Source organism: Felis catus, chromosome C1 (genome assembly GCF_018350175.1).
Source record: "Felis catus isolate Fca126 chromosome C1, F.catus_Fca126_mat1.0, whole genome shotgun sequence".
Classification (NCBI taxonomy): domain Eukaryota; kingdom Metazoa; phylum Chordata; class Mammalia; order Carnivora; family Felidae; genus Felis; species Felis catus.
This window is the reverse complement of record NC_058375.1, coordinates 88583253-88597582: the sequence shown is the minus strand read 5'-3', so window position 1 is coordinate 88597582 and position 14330 is coordinate 88583253. Positions and strand designations below refer to the sequence as shown.

Below are 14330 nucleotides of genomic sequence, written 5' to 3'. Positions count from 1 at the left end.
AAGTATTATATTATTCCTTAAATTTAGAGGGTTAACCTTCCAAATCTACCATGTTTACAAATTAGCTATGTTTTATCCATGTCCCTGGATTTATCTACATCTACTCATAGAGGTCTACAGCTCCCACTCAGTTCAATTGGATTTTGTATTTCTTTTGCTTCTGAAGAGTGGCTTGCAGACCTTGGTTTGTGTGGTCATGGGACACTAAAGCTGACCAGCCAGGCCTGTTCCTGGGTCCTCACCAAACTGGAGAAATGAACCTGTGGGCCTATCAGGGTCTTACCAGATCCAGGATATGGAGCCCAGCCTTGCATGTGGTAGGCCAGCTCTTAGCCCTACCCTCTCCACAGTTAACCACTGCTGGGACAACTTCCTGTTGAAATCCCACACAGGGAGGAAAACAAACAAAAAACTTACTTTTGCAGAAAAGTAAACACAATTGCGGTCCAAGTGAAAAGATTTTTCTATGTGAATGGAAACTGCATTATTTTATATACTTCCTAAGACTATACAACACTTGGGATATTAAAAGTATATTAGGCTCAGTTTGAAATTTTTCTTTGTACTCTATTAGGCCCAATGTAGAATGCATTTCCTCAGAAACTGCTATTTCCTGTTTCTCTGGTATTGATGCTGTAGGACAGGGATAACAAAAGATGACTATCAGGATAGCCTTGCCCAGAACAGTCCATGCTGTTTCTCTCCAGTTTGAACAGACTAAAAATTCAACTCAGGTAGCTTCTAGTAGAAAGGTGGACTCAAAGAGGATAACAAACATGGCTTTTTAAATTAGGATTTGAGTTTCTCAAAATTTTGGGTGACTAATTTCTGGGAACTTTTTGATCCTGCATTGCAATAAATTGTCCTGAGGATTGGATACAGTATTGTCTGCAGCAGCAGCAGCAGGAGCAGTAAGCAAAAATTAGGGCTGTAGGTTGCCTTTCCACTTTGTTGATTGTTTCCTTTGCTGTGTAGGAGTGTTTTTTGTTCGTTTGTTTTTGTTTTTGTTTCTTGTTGTTTTTGTTGTTGGTGGTGGTAGTTTGTTTCCATGTTTTTAATGAGAAAGGTACCGAGATTTCTGTATATTCCTTCCCTGCCAAAAAAATATTCCTTAGGATCAAGTTGGGGAAAGAATGACAGACTGATCTAATTCTAATTCAGCATAGGAGGTCCCTTGTATGGGACTGACAGCATCTCTCTTTATCAAGGCGCTGTATAATATTTCTCTGACCTTGTCTAAAACAATTAAGAAACCTAGAATCAATGGAGCACCTCTCATTCAGCTTACTATCAGCTCAGTGAGGACTGTTCAGAAGCGTTTTAGTTTGATGTAGTCTCACTGTTCTATTTTTGATTTGTTGTTTGTGCTTATGGTGTCATATTTATGAAGTCATTGTAAAGACCAATGTCATGAAATTTTTGCCTGTGTTTTCTTCTAGGAATTTGACAGCTTCAAATTTTACATTTAAATCTTTAATCAATTTTGAGTTAATTTTTCTGTAGAGTGTAAGATAAGGGTCAAATATCATACTTTTGCATGTGAATATCCAATTTTCACAGTACTATTTTTGCTGAAAATACTATCCTTTACCTACTGTGTATTTTGGCACTCTTGTCAAGATCAGTTGATCTTACACTCATGGATTGATTTCTATTCCACTGGTTTATATGTCTCTCTCTATGCAAGCACCATACTACTTGTTAGTGTAGCTTTTTGATATAGTTTGAAACTAAGAAGTGTGATGCCTCAAGCTTTGTTCTCCTTGTTCAAAATATTTTTGCTATTAAAAGTCTTTTGTGCTTCCATATGAATTTTATTTTATTTTATTTTATTTTATTTTATTTTATTTTATTTTATTATTTTTTAATTTTGAGACAGAGAGAGAGAGAGAACATGAGCAGGGGAGGGGCAGAGAGAGAGGGAGAGAGAGAGAATCCCAAGCAGGCTCTGTGCTGACAACGCAAATCCCAATGTGGAGCTCAATCTCATGAAACATGAGACCATGACTTGAGCTGAGGTTGAGAGTAGGAAGTTTATCAGATTAAGCCACCCAGACACCCCTGTGCTTCCATATGAATTTTAGAATTGTTTTTTCTTTAAAAAATTTTTTTTAATGTTTATTCATTTTGAGAGAGAGAGAGAGAGCAAGTGCGGGAGAGGCAGAAAGAGAGGGAGACACAGAAACCGAAGCAGGCTCCAGGCTCTGAGCTGTCAGCACAGGACCTGATGCAGGGCTCCAACTCACAGACTATGAGATCATGACCAGAGCTGAAGCTGGACGCTCAACTGACTGAGCCACCCAGGCTCCCCTGGAAGTGTTTTTTCTATTTCAGTAAAAACAAAATATTCCATTGAGGTTTTGGTAGGGATTGCATTATTATGGATGTGTTTAACAATAATAAGTCTTATAATCCACGAATACAGGATGTCTTTCTATTTGCATTTGTCTTCAATTTCTTTCACCAGTGTTTTAGTTTTCACTGTATAAGTCTTTCACCTCTTTAGTTTATTCTAGAGTATTTTATTATTTTTGGTGCTTTATAAATGATATAGTTTTCCTACTTTCATTTTCAGATCATTGATTTGAAATCAGATTATATGTAGAAATACAGCTGATTTTTGTGTGTTAATTTTGTATCCTGCAACTTTACTGAATTAGTTTACTAGTTCTTACAATTTGTTATACAGTCTTTAGGTTTTCTATGCATAAGATTGTGTCATCTGCAGATAGGGACAATTTTATTTCTTCCTTTCCAACTTTGATGCCCCCTATTTCTTTCTCTTGCCTAATTGATCCGGCTAGGACTTCTAGTACTACATTGAAAGGAAGTGTCAAAAGTGGTTATCCTTACCTTGTTCTTGATCTTAGAGGAAAATCTTTCAGTTTTTCACAATTGAGTGTAAAATTAGCTGTGGGTTTTTCATATATGGACTTTATTGACAGAACATTTTTAAAGCAGATTTAGGTAATACTTAGAACAAAGAAAAAACTTGAGATTCTACTAAATTACTTTCTGATTATTACTCTTATAAACAACTTCTATATATTTTTAACATAAAAATGGACTCAGTCATTTTACTGATTTTTTCCCAAAGTTAAAGCAAGGTTTCAATATGCAGAGAGGAGAGGCTTCAGCCCCAACTTAAGTAAAGATGGAAATGAAAGATGTACCCTGGGAAAGAGCTTAGATTTTAAAGTTAATTACAGGTGAGCAGATATGAGAGCAAGCAGACAGTTTTCTGACATCATTCATTTCAATTCAATACTGTATTAGATAAATATCTCTCTAATTTTAAGTAGCATTTTCTAATTTAAGCATGAATGCCTGTACTAGATTTCCACAGCTGTGTAACATTACCGCAGACTTAAAAACTTTAAGAAATCACACATTTATTATTTTACAGTTACCACAGGCAGGAGTCTGGGCATAGCTCAAATGGGCCCTCTGCTCAGGCCCCCTAACAAGCTGCAATCTAAGTATTAGTAGGGCTGCAGTCTCATCAGAGGTTCAACTATAAGTCTTAGTTTTCCAATATACCTACAAAGATTAAATCATATTATTTTTTTATTGGCTCTGGTTTTCAAGAATTTATAAAAAATTTTTCATAAATTAAAAATATTACAATTATTATTATTTGTTAATGAGAAAAACGTTAACAAAACTATCATGTTCAAAGTCACCTAGCTCTGAGTTTGTGTTTCTTTATTTTATCATCTTGTTCTTTGGTCATTAAAATAAATTTTTGCCACCACTTTATATTCTCAGTCTGATTTCCTACGCTACTTTGAGATTTGATTAGTAGTGGAAACTTCTTGGGAAGCTATTTGGCACTGTTATCGACCTCACACAGGATTCCCCCCCACCACCCCCTTTATTCTGTCTTTTTTCCCTTTGCTCTGTCTCATCTCATTACTTCTCCATTTCTTCCTGCAATATCACATTTGAAGGCTTTCATCTAATTTTCAATACACTGTCACCTGCTCATCTTTTTTTAGTTCTCCTGCTTATCAAGCGGTCCTTTCTTATAGAGTCACTTTACTTTGGAAACTATGTGCCAGGTATATGATACTAACTTGTAGTGCTGCCAGATGAATCTTGTTTAATTTTCTTTTTAAACTTGCTTTAAATGTATAGAACAGCACATGTTCCAAATGCATTGAACATCAGGAGTAAAAAAAAAAAACAAAAAAAAAAAACACTTTTTTTTGTAGGGAAAATGGAAAAGCATGTATATATAGCCTATCTTATCTATATATAAACACAGTGCTGCTCTTCTACCGGTAGTTGTGCACAGGTGATTACCAACAGGAAGCCACTAGAAGGTAGTGGAAATTAGTGCACTCAGCATAGCAGTAAACATTTAGCCTTTTAGATATACTTTAGAAAGAATTTCTCCATGGATGGACTTGCAAAGTGTGACTCTGAAGAGCAAAGCAAAAGCTAGCATTATTGGTATTGGGTCACTGACCCACTTCAGGCATCCAAATGCTCAAATCTAACAGACATAACCTTAGCTCTTAAAATCACAAAATTCCTTTTACAAATTTCTAAAAGTAGGGAAGAGGATCCTCTTGAAGAATGAGAAAGTTTTCTTTGCTTTCATCTGAAACCTATTTTATCCAGTATTAGCCTTACACAATATCATGCGTACACATTCTAAACAATTTTTTTAATTAACTTAATAAATAGCTGATATAATTCCTTTTTTTGTGTACAACTTGAATATTTTTAAAGTTTACAATAATAACAAAAACTAAATCATATCTTATTTGTTATAAAGGCTAGAGTTTAAATATAATGCATTGTGCTAAAAATCAGGTAAAATGTCAAAAATATGTATAGTGCATGTTTTCTTCAGTGCAAGGTACTAATTAAATTTTTTTTAATGTTTATTTTTGAGAGAGAAGGAGACAGATTGTGAGTAGGGGAGGGGCAGAGAGAGAGACACACAGAATCCAAAGCAGGCTTCAGGCTCCCAGCTATCAGCATAGAACCTGACATGGGGCTCAAACTCACAGACTGTGAGATCATGACCTAAACCAAAGTCAGATGCTTAGCCACTTAACCAGGTGCCCCAAGGTACTAATTTTATACTCAAGAACATTATAACCAAATTAACTAAGGATATGTTATAATTAAATGGAATCTAATAAATTTTCACCAAGGAAGTAAATGTTCTCTGTCATGACTTTGGCAAGTTTATTCCAATCTGCTTATATACTTCCAGTAATACAGATTCCCTTATTTCACAAGACTGTTCCCTATAGTGTTGAGTTCTATTTTTATGTCTTATAAAATTTTTACTTTCATAGAAAATAAACCTGCTTCTATAGGACATCCATTCATTGACCTTAGTTTCATCTTGGAACTATCCATTATAAATCTGTTTCTTACACATTACCTTCCTGCAAATGTTTAACAAAAATTTTTTTTTACCGTAAGACATGTTCGGGTATGTCTAGAGTTTTTTTTTTTCAGTAATTTCCAATATGCTTTTCTGCACACAATCTACTTGGCCATTACCATGATTATATGAATGAACTTAAAATTATTCACAGTAGCATAGGCTAAGGCTACAATAGATTTTTTTCTTTAATGTTTTCGTTGTTCTGTCAACTAACACTCTATTTTATTTTCTAATATAAAGTTCTCAAGATAGGTCTCTTGAGTTGTGAAATTTATATTTGATGTTTTTTTATAACCTTTGTGCTGAATTTGTTTAGTTTTTTGACACATAACTACTAGTGCCAAGTACTACCCCAGGTGCTGGAGATGGATTGCTGAGCACAGTTTGATCACAATGGCCATAGAGTCTTAAAAAAGAATCAGACAGTCAAATAATCACAGCAATAAATATATAATTATAGACTGAGATAATGTTCAAAAGAGAAAACTTCAGTTTATTACATACATTTGTAGTTATTTTAATTTAATTTTCTTTTGTTAGATTTGTCCTATGCATCTATACTCTGGGGATGTTTTTGAACCTGTATTATTTTAATCAACATGTTAGTTATTCCTTTTAGGTTTATTGTCATTTGAAATATTAATAAGTGTAAGCATTCCCATATGTTCTTACCCTTTTAAAAATCATTTTCCATATCTAGTTAAATAAAGATAATTACATTGTCCCAGCCTTCAGCATAAGGCTATGATTAGGATAAAATGAGATATTTTACCTGAAAGCTCTGTGAACTATCAAATGCTACACACTGTCAGGCATTATTATTCTTCTGAGTTAATACATCAAAAACCAGAGTCTTTTGTGTAATTAAAGCTTTCATTAATACATTAATCAACAATGTTTAGGCATATTTATCTAACCAGTTAAAATGTATGTACTCAATTGTGTACTTGTATTCACCCACGTTTCTCTATTTTCTTCATAAAGATATTGCAGCAGAGAGTCAAAGTGCTTGCTAAAATCAAGTGTCTATATTTTCCTGAATTTTCCATTTTATTATTTTATAATTTACTGAATTATTTGGTAATCAAAACAAATAAACATCATTTTGGTCCTCTTCTTTCTCACTCTCCTCAACAATATCACAACTTGTCAAAGAAATGAAGGGAAATTGCCTGCCAGTTTTTCACTTATGTAATGTTTTTTAATTTGTTATGCAAATGGGTATGCACAGTACATATTTCTCCTTTTCCACTCTTTGAATTTTATTTCCAATTTCAAAGATCACTCTTCTTTTTTCTTTCATTTATTACTGACTGCAGGTGGATTCTTCTTAACAAGAAAGAGGTGTGGTATCACACTGAGAAGATATGAGGATTGAACACAGCTTTCAAATAAACTTTTATCCATCTAGTTTTTTTTTTCTTTTGGAAGAGATGAGGTATAAAAGGTGATTTTTATCAATTCTAATAACAATTTATAATTTCTGATATATCCTGGAGCACATATCACAATAATTAACTCTCAAAAATTTACTTTCTTTGTTAATTACCATCCCTTGAACATATACAAAAGAAAAAATGACATGTTTCAATAAATGCAAAAGTTCTGCTTTTCATTGTTTCACTCAAAACTAAACCAAACCACAGCAGTAATTAGAATGCATGTGCTCTTTTAGCTGGAGGGTACCAAATTGGTCTAGATGGTAGACAAACCAATCAAGACTTTGTAAACTAACAACGAACTCATAATTCTGTATTTTATTGAAATCAATGTTCACTTAATTTTTATTGTAGTGTAGATTATTTAGACACTCTCATAGTTAATGCTTTCAAATGTAATTTTACTGCTAGTTTACTAACATTATTATTATTATTTTAAAGTTTATTTATTTTGAGAGAGAGAGCACTAATGGGGGAGGGGCAGAGAAGGAGGGAGAGAGAATCCCAAGCAGGCTCAGAGCTATCAGCTCAGAGCCAGAGGTGGGGCTCAATCTTATAAACCATGAGATCGTGACCTGAGCCAAAACTAAGAGTCAAACACTTAACCAACTGAGCCACCCAGGTGCCCCAGTTTTGCCACTAGTTTGAAAATTCATTCCTTTACTATCAAGAAACATTTACTGATTGCCTGTGATGCTTCAAGTACTATTTTAGGTACTTGAGATTGGGCACTAAACAAACTAGCAAACAAATAGACAAATCTCCCTGCCCTGATAGAGCTTACCTTTCAGCAGAGACAGATAATTATAAACTGAAATAAATTAGAAAAAATGTATATTAAAAAGTAATAAATGCTATGAAGAAAAATAGAGAATAATGAATAAGAAGAGAGTGTTTGAGGTGGGAAGGGGTAGGTTATAGTTTTAGTTGTGACAGAATAAGGAAGGTTACAGAGAACCTCATTAAGAAAGTGCCATTTGAACAAAACCTTGAAGGAGGTGAGGAAGTTAGCTATGTGGATGCCAGGAAGAAGAAGCAGCTAAAGCAGAGGTCCTAAGGTGGGAGCATCTTTGGAGGAAGACTAGTGTGACTGGAGCCAAGTGAGGGAAGTGCAGTGTAAGTGGGGTCAGAGACTTGGTGCGGAACAAGGTCAAAGAAGGGCTTTTGGGATACTGCAAGAATTTTGACTTTTACTCTAAGGAACAAGGGGGGTCAGGGCACAATTATAAGCAAATATTGGACCCATTTTTACTTCTGTTGCAAAGGATTACTTTGCCCATTGTGTACTTAAGTATACACTAGTAGATACAGGAGCACAATATTATAGGCTGTAGCAATAATCCTAGTAAGAGACAATGATGATTTATATTTGAGAAAAACCAGTAGAAATGGTCAGAAATAATCAAACTCTGGGTGTTTTAAATTAATTTTTATTATGAAAAATTTAAAACATATTACAAAGTAAAAATCATAGTAAAATGACCCCATATACCCATTACTCATAAAGGAGAATTATCAGGATTTTGTCATATTTACCTTCTCCATCTTCATTATGTTCTTTCTTACAAAGTATTTTAAATCAATCCATAAATATCTTGTAATTTCCCCCCAATAGCTTCATTATGAATTCCCAAAGCTATAGTTATCATGACCAATAAAAGAGATGATATTCCATAGTATCCTGTAATATCATAATCAAATTTCTTTCAGTTATTTTAAAATATATTTATACAGTTGCTTTCTTGGAATTGAAATCTAAACAAATGTCTTACATTGATTTTTGTTTCATGGTGTCTCTTAAATCTCTTTATTGTACATTTTTAAATGTTTATTTTTATTTTTATTTTTGACAGACAGAGACAGAGACAGAGACAGAGTGCAAGCAGGGGAGGGGCTGAGAGAGAGGGAGACACAGATCTGAAGCAGGTTCTGGGCTCTGAGCTGTTAGCACAGAGCCCAATGCAGGGCTCAAACTCATGAACCACAGATCATGGCCTGAGCCAAAGTCAGATGCTTAACCGACTGAGACATCCAGGTGCCCCCTCTTTGTTGTAAAACAGATGCCATTTAACTTCTTTCAAGTGAATCTCTAGTAGACAGCATATAAGTGGATCATTTTTTTTAAAGACTCTATTTTGCCAATTTCTGCCTTTGAATTGGAAAATTTAATCCATTTAAACGTAATTGGTGATAAGGAAGAATTTCTGTCATTCTGCTCCTTGCTTTGTGTATGTCTGTTGTTCCGTGTGTCCTTCATTACTGCCTTATTTGCAATTATTTGGTTCTTTACATTGTCCAATTTTTATTCTGTTCTCATTTCGTTTTCTGTATTTCTTTAAATTATTTTCTTAGTGGTTTCCCTGGGGATCACAATTAACCTCTTAAACTTGTAACGATTTATTGGTACAATAAGGTACTAATACCACCTCAACTTCAATAGTATACAAAATCTTTGCTCCTATACAGCTCTGTCCCTCCCTCTTTATACTGTTGTCACAAATTACATCTGTATACAATGTTGCCCATTAACATAGATTTTTAATTAATGTTTTAAGAGTTTGTCTTTTAGATCACACAGGGAAAGAGGTAAGGGTTACAGACCAAACACACAGTAATGCTGACTTTGTATTTACCTATGTAGTTACCTATACAGTGTTCTTTATTCTTCATAGACTTTATGTGATTCTCCAGTGTGCTTTTATTTCAACCTGAAGTACTTCCGTTAGCATGTCCTGTATGCAAGTCTACCAGCTTTTGTTTGTCTGGGAATGTCTTGATTTCTCCTTTATTTTGGAAGAATAAGAATAGTTTGCCAGATATGTAATTTTTGGTTGACATTTTTTTTCTTTCACTACTTTAAATATTTTATTCCATTGCTTTCTGATTTCTATGGTTTCTGTTGATTGTTTATCGATCTTATTGAGGATTCCTTGTATCTAATAAATTGTTTTTCTCTAGCTGCTTCCAAGATTCTCTCTTTGCTTTAGTCTTTCAACAGTTTGATTGTCTTGGTGTGGATCTCCTTGTGTTTATCCTTCTTGGAAAGATCTTTAGATTCATGTCCTCTATCAAAAATGATTAGTTTTAGGCCATTATTTTTTCAAATATTCTTTCTTCCTCTTTTTCTCTCTTTTCTCTCTTCCTGAGACTTGCATTATGTACATGTTGGTACATTTGGCAGTGTTTCACAGACCTCTTAAGCTCTGCTAATTTTTCTTCATCCTTTTTTCTTTCTGCTTCTTTGAATGTATAATTTCAGCCTTTAAGTTTGCTGACTCTATTCTGTCTGCTCAAATATGCCATTGAAAAACATCCTCAAGTGACTTTCTGGTTTCAGTTATTGGACTTGTTAGCTCTAGAATTTCTGTTTGTTTCTGTTTTATAATTTCTGTCTCCTTATTGATATTCTCTATTTGTTAAGGCATCTTTCTCAGGGTTCCCTTTAATTCTTTGGGCATGGTTCCTTTAGCTCTTTGACTTTATCTAGTAATTTCAGTGTCTCTGCTCCCTCACGGACAGTTTCTGTTAAATTCTCCTGTGATTGAATCATACTTTCTTATTTCTTTGCATGCTTCATAATTTTTTGATGAAAACTGAACATTATGAAATATTATAATGTAATAACTCTGGAAATCATATCTCCTCCTCATGATTTGTTTCTGTTCATTTAATGGGTTATAGCTCTTTGTTCAGTGACTTCTCTATACTACTTTTGTAAAGATTATATTCCTTATCAAAGATCAGGCAGAGATGAAAGTTTAAGGTCTTCTCAAGGATTTTTTTGAGCATGATTTCTGCTGTGGGCATGTGCATGGCTTTCTAAATCCCTCCATTTACACAGAAACTTTCAATTCTGTAATTCTCAAAATATATATACATATACATGTATCTTTACAGCTTTCCTTTTTTGCTCCAGATGGAAGCAGGTTAATTTTCTTTTCAGTGTTTTTGAGAAACGTCATCTGTGTAGCCACTTTTCTGTCATGAGGAAGTTCTGCTGAGGAAAAACAAAGACCAGCATCTTGCAGCAGTTCTTCAGGCAACTCTCAGGTCAGACAGAGAGACACAATTTCTTTGAGAACAGGGTCTGGTATGCTCTTTCTGGAATCAGGAATCAGGGTTCCATGTTGGAAACATGAGCTGTCATCTTTAAAACCACAGTGGAGCTAAAGAGGGACTAAGTGGTGCATGGAGAAGTGTGCATGACTAAAGCTGTCTTACTATTTTTTGGGTTGCTTCTTTCTTGATTTGGTATTTTCTTAGTTGCTGTAGACCTTTGCCTATTTTTCTAGAGTTCTATTAATATTGATTCTTACCATTTTCACTCATATTTCCTTTGTGTGTTTCTGTGGAAGCATATGACTTTTGAGATACCTACTTCACTATCTTCACTCATGTCATCTCATTTGTTTAAATTTTAATGTCTCCTATTATGAATAAAGGTGAACATCTCTTTATATGTCTGAAGGCTATTTTTATACCTTCTATAAATTGTTCATAGTTTTTTACCATTTCTCTATCAGAATGGATATATTTTGAAGAAGCAGGAGAGTGTGGCAAAAAAATACCAGTTGTCTCCAGCAAGTGTCCAATCTTCCCTTCTCTATTATAGTACATGAATCCCCAATATTTATTTATTTTTTCTCATTTTTTAATTTTATTCTATGAATAGTCACAGATGACTATGAATTGACACAGATAGTCAAAACATACTTTTAATATTTTACTAAAATTTGTTATTTCTCAATTTAACTCTGCCCTTTTTTTAGAAAGCAAATATGTTCATATAAGCAAAAAGAAGAAAATAAAAATCACCTTACAACCTCACAATCTAGAGGTTACAACTATCAGCATGCAGGCATATAATACTCTACACTTTTTAATGTTAAATACCATAAAAGTGACCATACTTGTACAGATTTTTTTAAATATGACCATATAGAAAAATATTTTCATACATATATTTTAATAGAGAGTGATAATTTTTTAAGTTTATTTATTTATTTTGAGAGAGAGAGAGAATCCCAAGCAGGCTCCACACTGTTAGTGCAGAGCCAGATGTGGGGCTCAATCTCACAAACCTGAGCCAAGATTAAGAGTTGGACGCTCAACCAACTAAGCCACTCAGGGGCCCTGAGAATGATTTTTTAGAGTTTGATATGTTTAATTTAACCAAAAAGCTAAAATAAAATCTATACATAAAAACAATATAAGCATTTCAGCAAATGATGCTAGAACAATTAGATAGCCATAAACCAAAAAATTGCTCTATATATGTCATCATATGAAAAAAATTAACTCAACATGTATCATAGACTTAAATATAAAACCTAAAACTGTACAATTGCTAGAAGAAAACACAGGTAAAATCTCTGTGACATGGCCTTAGGCAAAGACTTTTCCTAATTCAATTTTTCTACTTTGGCAAAATACAGATAACATGTACTATCGTAATCATTTTTAAGTATACAGTTACTAGACCAATGGCTGACTAGAATAAAGTCTATATCTCCCAGCCTCTCTTCCAGCTAAGTGTAGAGTGATGATTACATCCTGACCAATGAGATGTTTGCAAAAGTAATGTGAGAAACTGTACTTTACTATATAAGGGAAGGGATATGCATTTCTTGTTCCATTCTTTCCATTCCATTGCCTGGAATGTGAGTGTGATGATGATACATTTGGGATCATATAAGATAAAGGCTATTTTCTATTGCAAAGCAACATTATAGTAAATGCTAAATCCCTAGAAAACTTCATGAAGCATACCTGTCAAAGCAGCCTTTAGTCTCTATTTGCATTTAATTACCTGAGAGGGAAAGATGTTTCTGTCTCATTTAGGCCACTGTTATATCTTTTCATTCAATGTATACTATATCCCAACAAACACAAATATTCATCAAGGATGCTTCTAGTTGGCAGCAGCCATTAACACTAGAAGATCAAGGAAGCTTGAGAGCTGAAGAATCCAATAAGGACAACATGAAAATGAATATATAATCACTCGTGCTTTATTTATTTTATTATATTATTTTTTGAGATAGAAAGTACATGCATGCACATGAACATCACTCATGCTTTATTTATTTTATTATATTATTTTTTGAGATAGAAAGTACATGCATGCACATGAACATCACTCATGCTTTATTTATTTTATTATATTATTTTTTGAGATAGAGAGTACATGCATGCACATGAACAGGCGGGGAGGGGTAGAGGGAGAAGGAGAGAGAGAGAATCATAAGCAGGATCCACACCCAGCACAGAGCCTGATGCGGGGCTTCATCTCAAGACCCTGAGATCATGATCTGAGCCAAAATAAAGAGTGAGCTGCTTGACCCATTGAGCCACCCAGGTGCCCCAATCATTCATACTTTAAACAAGCACTTTTATTATCTATTAGAAGTGGAGGGAAAATATTTTTAAAAAAGAAAATCCTTGTAGTAAGGGTAGTCTGCTCTTTATTTAAAACACATAGATTTAAAAGATGCTGAGGTGGCATAGTGAATATTAGGATATAGTAGTAAAGAAGAAAAGTTAGAGCTAAATTTTTCACTATTATAAAAAAAAGAGACATATCAATAGCATAGAAGGTTGGAGACAGGAAGGTTTGGAGAGAGATTAGGGAAAAGGTTAAGAAAGGTTAACTAAGAAGGTACTCTGGGAAGAAATGGCTAGTGAAGATTTTTGGAGAAAAATAGATACATACTAATATTATGTAACCTCTACTTTCCCACTTAATCTTCAGTAAAATCTGAGTTGTTCACTAGCATTATAGAAATCATAATTTCCATTTAGTAACTCAAAAAACATATTGAATTATGTTTCCATGTTGGTATAGATTCTGTGCAAGAAGATTGATTCTCTCTCAGTTACAAGTACTAGGTATAAAAATATAAACAAGATAAAAATCCCCATCCTCCAAGATTTCACAGTCCTTCAAGATTTCATGAAGCAAATGAAGCAAAAAGTGACAAAATAATGTAACAAATGTTGGATACTAGGAATATGCAAAGCATGCTAAAAGTGCCAACAGAGGAAGACTAAATCTAGTGGTAGGGTATGGTAGGAGGAAATACCTTTTGTGGATGCAGACTGGAATTCTTCATGGAGTGAAGGGGCAAGAATCCTAGGTAAAGGGAATAAAACCACGTAAGATGTAAAGAGCTATGAATGAGTCAGTATGCTACCTCGATAGCCTACAAGTTGTTTGGAATTGTGAGTTCAGGATATTTAAGAGGGACTAAAAGCAGATGCATTGGGAGAGTTATACACTTTTTCAAGCCATCTTAAGGACTTTTGAATTCTCCCTTCATGTAGTAGAATTAAAACAACAAATTCGCTTATTCACTAAATAACATTTTTTTTTAAAGAAGCATCTAGTGGTGCCAGATACTGTTTTAGACACTAATATATGGAAGGAACAACTTTATATCTTGATGGGAGGAGAAAATGTTCTTAAAAATATAAGGCACATA

The 14330-nt window shown here is 34.0% G+C and overlaps 1 protein-coding gene across 1 annotated transcript in view; it reads right to left on the bottom strand.

The window, feature by feature from the left end:
- AMY2B (amylase alpha 2B) overlaps positions 1-14330 on the bottom strand; it is a 198112-nt gene that overhangs the window by 75469 nt on the left and 108313 nt on the right. The gene's annotated exons all lie outside the window — the stretch shown is intronic.